Source organism: Vespa velutina, chromosome 23 (assembly GCF_912470025.1).
Source record: "Vespa velutina chromosome 23, iVesVel2.1, whole genome shotgun sequence".
Classification (NCBI taxonomy): Eukaryota; Metazoa; Arthropoda; class Insecta; order Hymenoptera; family Vespidae; genus Vespa; species Vespa velutina.
The window spans coordinates 1,425,001-1,440,000 of record NC_062210.1 but is presented as its reverse complement, the minus strand read 5'-3'; the positions used below and the strand labels follow the sequence as shown (position 1 = coordinate 1,440,000).

Genomic DNA, 15,000 nt, shown 5'->3' with positions numbered 1-15,000 from the left:
ATGTTCATTTTATCACTGATATATCAAATCTCCATTAATCATAATAGATTCATAGTTTAATGCAAAAGTGATGTAAGTCTAGTTTTTTCCTTCCTTCTTTCTTTTTTCCTTTTTTTTTTTTCTTTTTTTTTTTTTTCTCTCTTTTTTTTTCTCTCTCTATTTGATTCAACGCCACGTCTCGAAAGTTTAACCTTCATCCTGTTTTCCGGAGTTAGTGGTATAACTCTCCAGGTTCATTAGTTTCTCGTTAGATAGCTGAACATTTAAGAACCTTTTTTATTTTTTTATTTTTTATTTTTTTTTTTCTTTTTTCATAAAAAAAAGTTCGATGTAAAATTAATTTGCATTATATCATTAAAATAACATTTAATTAATTCATTATGTATTTTGATTTTTTTTGAGAAAGAGAATAAATGAGAGAGAGAGAGAGAGAGAGAGAGAGAGAGAGAGAGAGAGAGAGAGAGAGAGAGAGAGAGAGAGAGAGAGAGAGAGAGAGAGAGAGAGAGAGAGAGAGAGAGAGAGAGAGAGAGAGAGAGAGAGAGAGAGAGAGAGAGAGAGAGAGAGAGAGAGAGAGAGAGATAGAGAATGACATTATTGAAAGATTTTAATTTTACGATAATTTACGTCAAAGCAATCTAACATATTTTATTATTATTTATATTTTATAAAAATTTTACTTCGTTCTTTTATTATATCCAATAATAAACTTTTTTAATTTTCATCATTATATGCATTAAACGATTGATATTATTAAATCTGACTATCATTAACATTAATGATGTATTATTTTTTTGTTTGTTTTTTATAAATCATCCGAGAAAATCGCATAATTTTGTTGAACAGAAATATTTTTCAATTTGTGTAAAATGTGCAATTTTAATGACACGTGTACGAATAATTAATTATCTTAGACGATTTCAAGAACGATGATCACATTCGTTATCGTATAATGATTGTATCAAATCCCATAGATATTAATTCTTATATATTTGATTTATTTTCATTTGACTTTATATAAAAGTTATTATAGTTTTAAAGTATATATTTACTTTAAATAGAACGAGAACAATATCCTAATAGTACAATATCACGATAGAACGATATTCTATTTCAGAATACAGTCATAAAATTTTTTAATATCTTTCATTTGTAAATATTGAATTAAGAAGACGAGTTAAAATAGTCGAGTAAAATAATACTCATATACATTTCGATTTAATCATTTATTTTACAATCGAGTACACACTCAAGTATCCAAACCGAATCGGTTAGTAATAAATCTAATTTGTTTTATTCCTTGATTGAATTTTTATTTATCATCAATGTAATAATTTTGAATTATTTTAAAGCTTTCGTTGGACATTTAACTTTTTTTTCTTTCTTTCTTTGTTTGTTTTTTTTTTTTTTTTTATTTTTTTTTTTTCATTTTTTTTCTCTCTTTTTATTTTTCTTTCTTTTCTTTTTCTTTCCTTTTCATTCTTTTTTGTTTCTTTTCCAAATAAACGATAAAAATTTATTTTTCCATATTTCAATGTTTAAAGAAAAAAGTCGATATCTTTTTATAATGTGTGCATGCATTTGTCCGTGCGTATGATGTGTGCGTGTGCGTGTTTATGTATTTGTGTGTATCTGTATTCAAAATTGCAACAACGTATGTACATGTTTGTACGATACGTAAACGAGATTATACAACGTCGTTCATCACGTTTGACTAAATATGTATATGATTTACGTGCGATTAAAACACCGCCCGTAAAAGATGTCCTATTTCTCGTTAAAACAAAATACTTGCAATTTGTGAATAAGTTAGTAAAATAACAAAAAAATACGTTCAGTTTACACTTCTCCTCTCCAAAAAAAAAAAAAAGAAAAAAGAAAAAAAAATAAACAAAGAAAGAAATAAAGAAAGGAAAAAACACACAGACACACACACACACACAATGATGAAGTCGATTAAAATAAATTTAATTTAACATGAAATCCTATGCGAAACCTAATAATAATAATAATTATTATTATTATAATTTCTTTGAAAGTAGTTCACTCTTTTTCATCTTTTTAATGGATATTAACATAATTGATTTGGAATGAGGAATTCGATTAAAATAAATTTGTTTTAATACGAAATCTTATAATAATAATAATAATAATAATAATAATAATAATAATAATAATAATAATAATAATAATAATAATTTCTTTACAAGTAGTTCAATCCTTTTTCATCTTTTTAAAATATTTTAATGTAATAGATTTCTAACGAGAAAGTTAATTAATACAATTTGATTTAACGCATCAACACAGAAAAAAAAACCAGGATAATTAATAATTTCTTTGGAAGTAGTTCAACGTTTTTCAATTTTTCAAAAGATCTTAACATAATCGATTTGCAATGAGGAAGTTGATCAACACAATTTGATTCAACTCATCGACGTGAAAACTAATATGATTAATAATTTCTTTGAAAGTAAGTAGTTCGATCATATTCAAGTTTTCGAAAACTTCAAAATATAATCGATTTTCATTAATGACAAAGTTGACGAGCCAGAATTTGATTTCATGTTATTAGACGTAGAAAAGTAGAATTATTATTGTTATTAGAAAATTATTAACATTGGTTATCGAATGTTTAAAATTAATATATCGGGTGTATTCAAAGTTTCTAAATTTTTGATTTTGTTATTGCAAAAAGGAAATAAATAAATAAAAAAAAGAAGAGGAAGATTAATTTAAAAAGTCATGAAATAGAGTATTTTTAAAAACAAAAATCATCTAGAAACTTTTAGCCTACCCTATATAAATACATACATACATACATATATATACATATATATATATATATATATTTTATAATCATGTGCGAATACGTGTGCGAAGTTTATAAAAATCTAAAGCGATTTCGTTTAAAAAAAAGAAAAAAAATGAATACGAAACTTCGTTTAATCGAAACGACTTTATAATTAATATCGAAGTCCATAAAAAAAAAAAAAAAAAAAGAAGAAAAAGAAAATAAATAAGAACAATTTCATTTATATTTTCCATGAGATTGCGCGATCTCGTTATCGTCGTTTAGTTTGATTTCTCTCAACGTAACCAATCCCATGATTATTAATCCCATGTAGACGAAGGTTTCATGTACACAAGGCTTCGATCAAGTATGGAAATAGCAAATGCTTTCAATAATACAAGCGACTGATTATAATCCTTGCATGCCTCATTAACAGTCATGATGTTGCAATTTAGTATTTTGACAGATGACAGCGTTAAGCTTATTAACTTATTAGAACGAAAAATTTAACTGCATACGAACATAATTATAGGATGTTTAGTTTACGAATTTCGAGAAGAAGAAAAAACAAAAATTATTAGAAAATTAAAAAACGGTAACGAAAGTCCATTTCATTTTCGAGTCGATAAGAAATATCTTTATTTTTTTTGTTTTGTTTTGTTTTGTTTTGTTTTCAGTATTTCTTTTGATTAATTTAATTTTGTCAATATCAAAGAAATCATTGCAATCGTCCATTGTATTTTTCAGTTCATAAAAAGAAAAAAGAAAAAAAAAGAAAAAACACAATTCTCAATATTTTTAAAGAAATTCGTAATCTGCACATTTTTAATCAAATCTTAACAATGACACAATTTATTCAAATTTCTATTACAAAAATAATAATCGTCATTTGTCAACAAATTTTTTATCAGATTTGAATTATAATTGATAATAATAAAATTTTCTAAGATCATCAGAATTACACTATAATTAAAGATTACAAAATTTTCTAAGATCAGAATTATATTACAATTGAAGATAACAGAAGTTTGTGAGATTAGAAATATATTATATTTGAAGATTAGACAATTTTTTATGATCAAAATTATATTATAATTGATGATTGGAAAAATTTTGTAAGATCAGAATTTTATGCTATTATAATTGAAGATAAGAATTATTGAAAATTACAAAATAAAAATAGGTACAGCGACAGAGAGAGAGATAGAGAGAGAGAGAGAGAGAGAGAGAGAAGTGAATAGGATAATAATAAATGAAAAGGGATGATGAAGTTGGAGACAGTTGTCCGTTGCGGCAAAGACAAACTCGTTGCTGATGGAAGTCAGCATAGTGGCTTTTCCTTCTATAGTAGTTTCGAAGGAAGCAGCACGAGTTCCACGGAAATTACAGCTGTGGTTTGGGAAACATCTCGCAGCGTATCGGCAGGTGATCGTTGTAACCAGAATACTGACAAGAATACACACAGACGTACATACACACGAAGAGAAACAAACACAAACAGAGATAGAACATACACAAACATATATTTTCATTCACACTTATATACATTCACAGATATATACCAATGATGAATCAACTAAAATCAGACACTTCGAGTTTAGCAATACACGAAAAGACATTTATCCTTGGATCTAATCTAAACCCGTAAACCTTCTCGGCTTTGATCCAAATTCTGTTGCAATCCAATATGTGATACCTTTTAAACGAACTCATAAATTAAATCGATTTTCTTCGATTAACTTTATGAAATTATTATTTAAAATTCAACGTTTAACAATGTAATGTCTACGAGAATTATTCATTACGATCGGCAATGATATATTGTTATGTAAAAAAAAAAAGAAAAAGGAAAAAGAAAGAAAAAAAAAAAAAGAAAAAGAAGATAGAAAGAGAAAGAAAGAGAGAAAGGGATTTTTAATCGTATCTCTAACGTCGTAACACAAATTTAATATTATTTCAATATACATATAGAGAATAATAATTTAAATATATCGATTATCCAATTGAACAATATAAATGTCCTATAATTAATTATCAATGATTTAGCATTGTTCCTTTCGTTTATTAACATTTCATTATAATAAAATTTAATCGTTATTGTTACAAAACTATCGTTGTAACGCAAAGAGAGAGAGAGAGAGAGAGAGAGAGAGAGAGAGAGAGAGAGAGAGAGAAAGAGAGAGATGATGGTATCTTTGTTCTCGACACCAATAAATATTAACTTAAGACCTTGTCAAGCCTCCCCGAAGCAAAATCCTTTCTACGCTCTAGTTCACGTTTATACCATCTCCTTTTATATATGTATAATTTCTTTATAAGATCGTGCAAATTTTCAAATAACCAAGAACACTCGACGACTGCGATATCATTATAATCTTATGAAATATATATATATATATATATATATATATATATATATATATGTATGTATATACATTTACTATTACGTTTGGGAAATTTTTCATCGAATAAAACCAACGACACCTAACATTTTTATTCTTTAAAATAACCGGACCGTTCGTTTCCACAAGTCGTTTCTCTTTCTTACGGATGACAATAAAGAAGTGTGGGAAAAGATAATCGTTTCGTTTTATTAGAAAGAAAGAAAGAGAGAAAAATGAAGATAAAGAGAGATAAAGAGAGATAGATAGAGAGAGAGAGAGAGAGAAAAGTAAAGTTAGAAGTTAAAGGAAAAAGGGGTTGAAACGTCTACCGTGTATAAACTTCCTTCAAAGTAACTAGTCATTAGATACCAAAAGGATCATCTCACTGTTGGATGAGTCCTTGTTACGTTATGTAACTACATTATGCTCCTGCTCCATCATTGTCTTTGGATGTTCGCGTTAGCGTTAGGAATATGTATCATATATATGTAAATATATATATATATATATAGAGGGAGAGAGAGAGAGAGAGAGAGAGAGTTGTTAGAAGCTTTCATTTAGCCTAACATCGTTATTAACACATTATACATGGCCTTTTGCATTTTATATATTATTTACAATAACTCTTATTGCTTTTCGTTTTGTCAGAATTTCAAGTATGTTTGTGTTTGTGTTTGTGTTTGTGTTTGTGTGTGTGTGTGTGTGTGTGTATATATATTTTTTTTTCTTTTATTTTTTTATATTTAATGTGATATTTTTAATTAAACATAAAATTATGATATAAAAGGATATGTATATATATATATTATTATATATATATATATTATTCATTATGTTCTTTTTTTTCCTTTTTATAAATTCAGGTTTAGTTAAATATATTGAAAATTCATTGGTCCACATAGTTAAATAGTGAAAATACGAGTAAAAAGTAATAATTGATTAATAATGCATAGTAATTGATTAATTGAAAGTGTAATAATTAAATTAATAACAAAAGAAAATTGTTTCTATTAAAATCAGATTCTTACAACATATATTTATTTAATAAAAATTAAAAAATTCATTATGGATTTTTATTGATAATTGATTAATTATCTCATAAAGTAAGTAATAATTATTGGATTCAGATTTAGATTCAGATTCAGTTAAAAAATATTGCTAATTAATATATGAACATATAATTTTTCTAAATAATAAATTACACTCGTGTAGTAATTAACATTTCTGTTGAGTTCAAATTGAATAATAATAATAATAATAATAATAATATATCAATAATAATGTGCATAATAAAATAAAAATCTGCTAGATGTTCGATATTAATTTTTACTTTAAAATATTGACATTGATTATTGGACAAACTATTAAAAATGGATTTTTCTCGTAGACCGAGTAGAGATAATCAATGGAAATGTAAACATGAAAAACTTCTTGATCCGTATATAATCTTTCGAGATTAAAGTTTATAAATTTCTCTTTATCTTTATTTAATCGAAAGATATATCTTTTCTTAATGAGATGCACAAAGAAAGAGAGAGAGAGAGAGACATAGAGACACAGAAAAAAGAGAGAAAAAAAGAGATAAACACAAAGACACAGAGAGAGAAAGAGAGAGAGAGAGGGAGAGATAGAGATGGATATAAAAACACTTTAAAATATCAAAAAATATTTAAAAATTGACGTTAGACTTTGGTTGTATATCGGGGATAAAGAAAGATTACAGCTAATGTCGGATGTTATTACAGCGACACGGGCGGTGCGTTTGTGCGCGGACAAATGGGATTAAATTATTTATGCGGTTTTACGCAAAGGGGTGAGGGGGAATGGGATGAGATAGGATAGGCCAACGGGTAGGTGGTAGCGGTGGGATGAGAGTGGGTTGGGTTGGGTAGTAGGTAGGTGTACGTGAGAGGAGGGTGGTTATGCCAATGACGTAACGAGGTGAAGCGTAGAGGAAAGTTGTGTGTCGCACTGTCGTATGCGAGAACGTAAACTCCAATGTCTACAGCACAAACGTGCTATAAACACGAAATGGTAATTGAATAACGTTGAGTAATTAAACAAATTAACATTTATCTTATTCGATAGAAATAAAATGAAACTAGATGTAACATTTAATATTTCAAACGTTCGTTCGAATATATTCGCATAAGATTTTTATTCGATTAAATTAATACTCGACAAAAGGGTTGTCACGAACGAATCGATTTACGTTATTTATATGAATATACATAAAAGTGTTTATCGATGTGTGAAAATAAAAGGAAGGAAAGAAAAGGAAAGAAAGAAAAAAAAAAAAGTATTCTTTAATTAAAAAACAATATTATTTAAAGTTACGATTTATAATCAAACGTATAAATTACTTGTATTATACTAACGGGACTCATATACGCAAGTACATACTGTAAAACCGAACGAACCAATCAGATCCTCGTAGCACCAACGTCAACCACCAATCGCAACTCTCTCCTCTTTGGTATAAATAGATCCAACCGTTTTCTCTTCTTCCATTCTTGTTTCGAATTTTGCCGAGGTAAATGATATTATTTCGTCATACGTCGATAGAATAGACGTCTGTCTGTGTTTGTTTAAAAAAGATTTTCAAAATACCGAATTATATTTCACTTTTCACTATCTCAGAAAGTATTTATTTTCTTTTATTTATTTATTTTTTTTTCTCTCTCTAATGTAAGAGACGAAAATTACGAAATATTTAGATCATTTCTATTATTTTACCGTTCGATTATTTCATTCGTACATATCGTCAAAAGTTCCAAAGTTATACTTCGAGAGTCATCGGGATGAGTGGTCAAATCCCAAACGGGAAAGAAGTAATCTAAAAGATTCAAGTCCGTGAATTCAAAGAAGGAAAAAAGAAAAAAAAATAAAGAAAAAGGAAAAAAGAAAGGAGGGATCGTATATATCTCGTCGACGGGAAGATATCTTTATGCATTCCGATCGAATTCACTAAACGTGTGAACGCAGATGATTCGAAGAGAGAGAGAGTGAAAAAGAGAGAGAGAGAGAGAGAGAGAGAGAGAGAAGATATCAACACATAATATCGAGAAAAATCATATTCCTCTTTTTTCAAAGTACGACCGTCGGCGAAGTATAGATAAATACGTTTTGAACTGATGGAGCGTAAAATTACGGATCGCGAGAACAAACACTTTATTTATTTTTGTATATGTTATATACTTCTCCTTCAACTTCTCTTTCTCCTCCTTCATAGAAGGTGTATACAAACGTTCTTATTATTTTAATACAGACCACGAATAAGCTCGAAGAAACTATATATTTATTTTATATATATATATATATATATATATATATATATATGTAAAATAAAATAAAATGAAATGAAAAGAAAAGGATAAAAAAGAATAATATTAAAGAAAAATAAATAAAAAGGAATTAAAAGAAGAAATAGAAAATCAACTTCAACTCAATTGATTTTGAAGAGAAAAGATGATAGAGCAATGGATTGTAAGAAGAAGAAGAAGAAGAAGATAAGAAAAAGGAATAAGAAAATGAAGACGAAAGAAAGTCGAGAGAAAGATGTTGTTTTGAAATTAAAGAAATACCTCAAAGACCTCGCCGTGGGCTTTCCGTAAGCGTTAACTTATTCCCATCGAGCGATCTCTAAATCCAGACGTGTTAATCAGCGGTCGAGGCTTCATCCCTCGAGATCGTCACGTTCAGAGTACTCGAGGGGGTGTGTCATAGGAGAGGAGTGTACCTCGAGAGAGAGAGACGTTGTCGTCGTTGTCGTTGTTGAGAAAAACAAATGGAGATAGAACTTGAGATGAAGAGAGACAGAGACAGAAAGCGAGAGAGAGAAAGAGAGAGAGAGAGAGAAGAAAAAGAAGAGAGAAATACAGATAAAAAAAGAAAAAAAAAAGAAAGAGAGAGAGAGATAAGACAAATAAGAAGGAAGACGGTCAGCTTACTTCCGGGTAAAACGTTTTTGGCGGGTAAAAAGGGCTAGTGATAGATGATGTGTATATATATATACATATATATGTATATATATATATATATATATAGCTAGGGTGGAAAACAAAGAGGGCAAAAAGAGAGGTGGGAATTTCTAAGGGTTAAATTCTTCGAAGGGTTAACAAGAGCGTAAAGGGTTTCGCGGCAGGTCAGTTTATGGCCCGACTCTTCTCAACTGCGATACGATACGATACGACGCGATACGATACGATACGATACGATACGATACGATACGATACGATACGATACGATACGATGGTATAGGATGCGATGCGTTGCAATTCGACGCGACCAACGATCCTCTCTCGTCCTCTCGTTCTCTCGGCTCGCGAGACGAGAGAGCACTGCGTAGTCCTCTGAAAGCAACCCCCTGATTCGAAGCCGAGTCTCTCCCTCCTGCTCCTGGTCCACCGCCCTCCACCCTCATCACCCTCTGTCCCGCCCTTTCTCTCTCTCTCTCTCTCTCTCTCTCTCTCTCTCTCTCTCTAACGCACGCTCTCTCTCTCTCTCTCTCTCTCTCTCTCTCTTTCTTTCTTTCTCTCTCTTTCTCTCTCACTTGCTTGCTTGCTTGCTTCCTTGCTTCCTCGCTCTTTGCCACAGCATCCCTTGACTGGCTCCAATACTAACGTCATCGCTTTCTACCAACCACCATATTCTCCCACTCTACGATAACTCCTTTAACGATGACACGGCATAGATATCATGACAGTACCGGAAATACGATCAAAATCGGATCGTTCGATCGTTGACGATCGATCAGTCGATCAAAGGATCGTCGAAATTCCATCTACATATTTGTCTCTTTTTTATACATGTCTTTTTTATTTTTTTTTTTTTTTTTCTTTTTTCTTTTTTTTTTTCTCTTTTTATTTTTTCGTTTCTTTTTTTTTTTTTTTTTTTTTTTTTCAAAGAAAAATAAAGAGAGAGAGAGAGAGAGAGGAAAAGGGAGAATGTTTTTTTGAATTTGTAATATTGAAATATCTCGTTGACTATTCCATCTGTCTTATTTAAGAAGAAATAATAATAATAATAATAATAATAATAATAATAATAATAATAATAATAATATTAAGTTATATATTAAGTATTATAAATATATAATAGTAATAATATTTATGTTTTGTTCTTTTCTTTCTTTTTTTCTATTCTCCTTTCTTTTTTTTTTTTTGCAATCAATTTTTATTTAAAATGTTTTAAACAAAAAAGAAAAAAAGAAAAGAAAATACTTACCAAATATTGTATCATCATTTTTCTAGCTATAGTTTTTTTTTTTTTCTTAAGAGAAAAAAATTATTCTTAAAAAAAAATATTTCTTTTATAAAAAAATATATTTAAAAAAATATATTTCTAAATATTTATTTTTTTCTTAAAAAAATAAAACAGAAAAAGAAAAGGAAGAATTTTTCTATTCGTCTTAATGTTTTACGATATTTGATTATTGATAAAATCATATTTTGATTGAAGAAGGATTTATAAGGAAGAAATTACTTTTCGATTGATTATAAATTTTCTTAAGTAATAAAAACCTTGACATATTTGTCTATTTGATCGTATGAATAAGAAAGAGTAAGAGAATTTTTTAAATTAATACAGATCGATATCTTTCTCAATGTTTTTTTCGATATTCAATTATTGATAAGATAATTCTTTTTATTTAAGAATGATTTATAAGGAAAGAAATCCCTTTTGGATTGATAATAAATTTTCTTCTCGCTAAATCCTCTTAAATCTTCTTTTTAATCGAGAAATAGAGTTAGACATTTTTCGAATCAATCTTGAATGTTAGGAAAAATCGATTTTTATTGATATTTTCAATTTTCAATTACGGATAATACGATATTCTCTTCTTAAAGAAGGATTTACAAGAAATAGATACGGATTTCTAATTGATAATAAATTTTTATATTTAGTGAAATTTAAATGTATTTTTATGCCTTTAAAAAAAATCGAACGAATTATAAATCGCCTTTGAATGTTAAAAAGAAAATCGATTAACTTTAATAATTATAATATTCAATCGTTCGATGAAACAATCATAAATCGATCATAAATTTTTTTTTTTGTTTTGTTTTGTTTCTTTTTCCTCCCATTAGCACGAATACTCGTTTACATTTTTATTCAGTGCGATGTTCATTTAAATTTCACATATTTATTTTTTCTCTGACGAGAAAAAAAGAAGAAGAAAAAGAAAAAGAAAGAAAGAAAGAGAAAAGAAAAACGTAGGAACAATTTTTCAAATCAATTTTGAATATTAAAAAATATTGATTCGCACTGACGTTTTCAATATTTCCTTTTATTTATTTATCTATTTATTTATTTTCTTTTTTTTTACGTAAGATCATTCTTTTGTAAGATCTTATTCAAGATGTTTTCTTTTAAATCACAAATTTTCATTCATGAGAGCATTAATATTTTTCTTTTTTTTTTTTTTTCTTTTTTTCATTTTTTTTTCATTTTCACAAAAGAAAGAAGAAAACGTTTTGTGGAACGAATTTTATAGGAATCAATTTATTTCGAATTTTCTTTTTTTTTTTTTTTCTTTTTTTTTTTTTTTTTTCTTTTTTTTTTTCAATGTTCCATTATCATCGATAATACGATTCTCTTATTTAAGTAGAACACGCAAAAGGAAGATACCGTCCTCACGTAGATCGTAAATTTTCTTTCGCGAACATTAATGCTTCACTTACTTTGTTGTTCTCTTATATAAATGATAGACTGCTACTACTATTATTATTATTACTATTATTAGGTCATAATCAAAATTCAAGATAAATTTGAGAGAATTGAAAGGCTATTGATAAACGTTACGTGTTTATAATTAAAATAACGATCGATTTTAATTATTTTGATCTTAACTTTTATGCGTAATAATGAAACGAACAAAGAAAAAAAAAAAAAAAAAGAAAAAAGAAAGCATCTTGAAAAAATTCTTATTAACTGTACGTAAATATTAAATTTTCAATTAGAAATTCTTTTGAAAATTCGATACGACAAAGAAAAGAAAAAAAAGGGAGTGTAATTATTAATTAGAAATTGATATTCGATAAAAAGAAAAATTCTCTTTTTAGAAATTCGTTTAAACGAAAAAAAGAACAAAAGATAGGAAAAAAGGAATGTACACACACACACACACACACACACACACACACACACACATATATATATATATATATATAAGAAAAGAGTAACGAGCGTGAAATTATTTAATGAAGTGTGAATTTCAAATGTACACTTGTCTGTGAGTTATCGGAATTAGTCCTTGTTGCATTCATTGCATTGGGGCGTATTCGAGCGTGTTGCAACAACGAAATACACTTATTAATAGGAAACGATATGAACATTTTGTGATTAGAAAATGAACATATCATCGATATATACCGATAGTTCTCAATATTTGATTAACTTATGATTGGTTTACAAATTCTAAAAAAAGAAAAAACAAAGAAAAAAAAAAGAGAGAGAAAAGAACTGTTCTACAAATTCGTTCTGCAAATTTGTATTTTTTTTTTTGTTTTTTTTTTTTCTCCCTGAATTTTTTTCTGTTTTCTTTTTCTCTTCTTTTACCGCTCGTAATAAATTAAATACTTGAAATGTTTGAACGAAATTTTTAAATGCTGTTATTTGATTTTAACCTATGTACACGCGCGTTTCAATATTCCGTTCGATCAATTTTTGATGCGTTATCTTTAAACGACACGTAAACCGAATGAGAGCTTTGATCGAGTTAATCACATATATTTGAAATCAAACGCGGGATCCAATATTTACCCGATCGTATTCCTATAAAAGTGAGACAAAAAAAAAAAGAAAAAAGAAAAAAGAAAAATAAAAAGGAAAATTATGTTTTTCCTTTTCTTTTTTTCTTCTTCCTCAATAAAAAAAAAAGAAAAGAAAAAAAAGATTTTACTTCAATAAAATCGTTTGTATGGATTATGAATATCCAAACTATTCATTTTACGTAGGTATAACGATAACCGATGTATTTGATTTGTTATTTTGGACCAATTATTCATTTCTTTTCTTTTTTTTTTTTTTTTTTTATATATTTTCATTTATTTTTTTTTTCTTTTTTTCTTTTTCTTTTTTTTTTTTTTTTTTTTTTTTGCAAATCGTATTATTATTTCTCATCCACAACGCATAAAAATCACATAGATTATTTCTTTTGGAAGTCGGAGTTTCAGTTTCACGAATTTTGTATATCGACAAATTGTATCCTATGGGAATACATATATATGGATCATGAGAAACAACCCTCCCCGTTTTTCTTTCCCTTCCCTTTCACTCATTCCCCATACTCTTTTGTGATTGAGCAACGTTTGTTCCAGATAGATTGATTTTTTGAATAATTCACGAAATGAATCGTTTCCATTTCCGAGGATGTCGTAAACTTTTCTGTCGCAACGCGTTCTGTCGGAACAATAGAAATAGCAAGAGAGTAAGTTCGATCGAATATGGGACATTGTTATTACTTCGATGTTTATACACAGTGACCCAAAAGTTTATCGATGATTTTTACGAATCAATCGAATTCTATTTTCTTGTTCTTTTTTCTCTCTCTCTCTCTCTCTCTCTCTCTCTCTCTCTCTTCTTCTTCTTTCTTTCCTTTTTTTTTTTACCCCCGGCAACCTTCGAGCGAATTAATTCTTCTTTTTCTTTCTTTTTTCTCCTTTTTCTTTTTTTTTTTTTTGTGGTTCAGATTGTAAAAAAAAAAAAAATTTATATTAAATCGTTACATAAGAATTACATTATTATTATAATATTATTAAAAATTAGATCATTATTAAAGATTAAATTATTATATAGTTTGATAAATTGAAGGAAAAAAGAAAAGAAAAGAAAAGAAAAGAAACACAGTCGTTTCGTAAAGTCTCAAGAAGTAAAAAAAAAAAAAAGAAATGTAATAGATTTTTTAAATCGTTTGGAAACTTTTCGATTTTCGTCCTTGTACAATTATCCTGTCGATACGAATGTTTCATTGTTCGACAGCCTGTTCCAAACAAAAGGTTGCTTTTTTCGATAATCGGAATCGAAATTTTCATCAGAAAATAAGTATTTCGTATAGTCGTTTTCACTATTTCATTTCTTACGTATTCATTCTCAACACGTACTTTCCTAACTTCCCTTTTCGTAGAATTATCATTCTGTACCTTATATGACGAATCTATCGACGTTCACGATACGAATATTAATTGCTTCTTAAAATTTTGGTATATTTCTATATCTTATATCGTCGATTTTTTTTTTTTTTGTTTTTTTTTTTTTTTAATACTAAAGATCGAAGTTTTTTAAAATGATTTTTTTTTTAATTTCTTTCGTATAATACTTTGTGAAGATTAAAAGTAAAGTGATTGAAATTTCTCAATGTGATTAAAATTTCATTGAAAAAAATTATATCAATGAATACGCCCGTTTTAAGTGTTCTTTTGTTTTTCCAAAATATAATGAAATAAATACAACAGAGATTAGATCGCACATAGATTTGTGTAAAATTGGTTCTGAGTACTCGATCAACAGATTGATCTAATCGATCCCCGGTTTATTACAACAAATTTTGCGATCATGTTACTCGATATATATCCGAGAAAGTCTATCCTCTATATATCTCAACAAAGTAGGAATGATGAACGACGTTTCTGATTGATCTCGAGATTGATCTATCAATGTCACCGAAGATATCCTTTTACAAAGATATCACATCGATGAAATACTACAACATTGTCACGAAGTCAACGAACCGAAGCTTTTTATTTAGATTGCTTTTCTTAATCTTCTATAACCCGTTATATTTTTTTCGAGCTCAAAATGAATAAAAAAATTTCGGACGAAAGTTAT

At 27.9% G+C, this 15,000-nt stretch overlaps 2 protein-coding genes across 4 annotated transcripts in view; one reads left to right on the top strand and one right to left on the bottom strand.

Annotated features, from left to right (window-relative positions):
- LOC124956754 overlaps positions 1-9,676 on the bottom strand; it is a 58,547-nt gene extending 48,871 nt beyond the window's left edge. Inside the window, exons 1-4 of one of the 3 annotated variants that reach the window (XM_047512962.1) lie at positions 9,123-9,676; positions 8,757-8,971; positions 7,909-8,008; positions 7,593-7,750 (exon numbers count right to left, since the gene is read on the bottom strand). The gene's annotated coding sequence lies outside the window, so the exon portion shown is untranslated. Of the gene's footprint in view, positions 1-7,592; positions 7,751-7,908; positions 8,009-8,756 lie in introns of all 3 variants that reach the window. The other 2 variants (XM_047512961.1, XM_047512963.1) reach the window with 2 other exon arrangements.
- LOC124956751 (midasin) overlaps positions 1-15,000 on the top strand; it is a 113,714-nt gene that overhangs the window by 61,090 nt on the left and 37,624 nt on the right. The window lies entirely within an intron of this gene.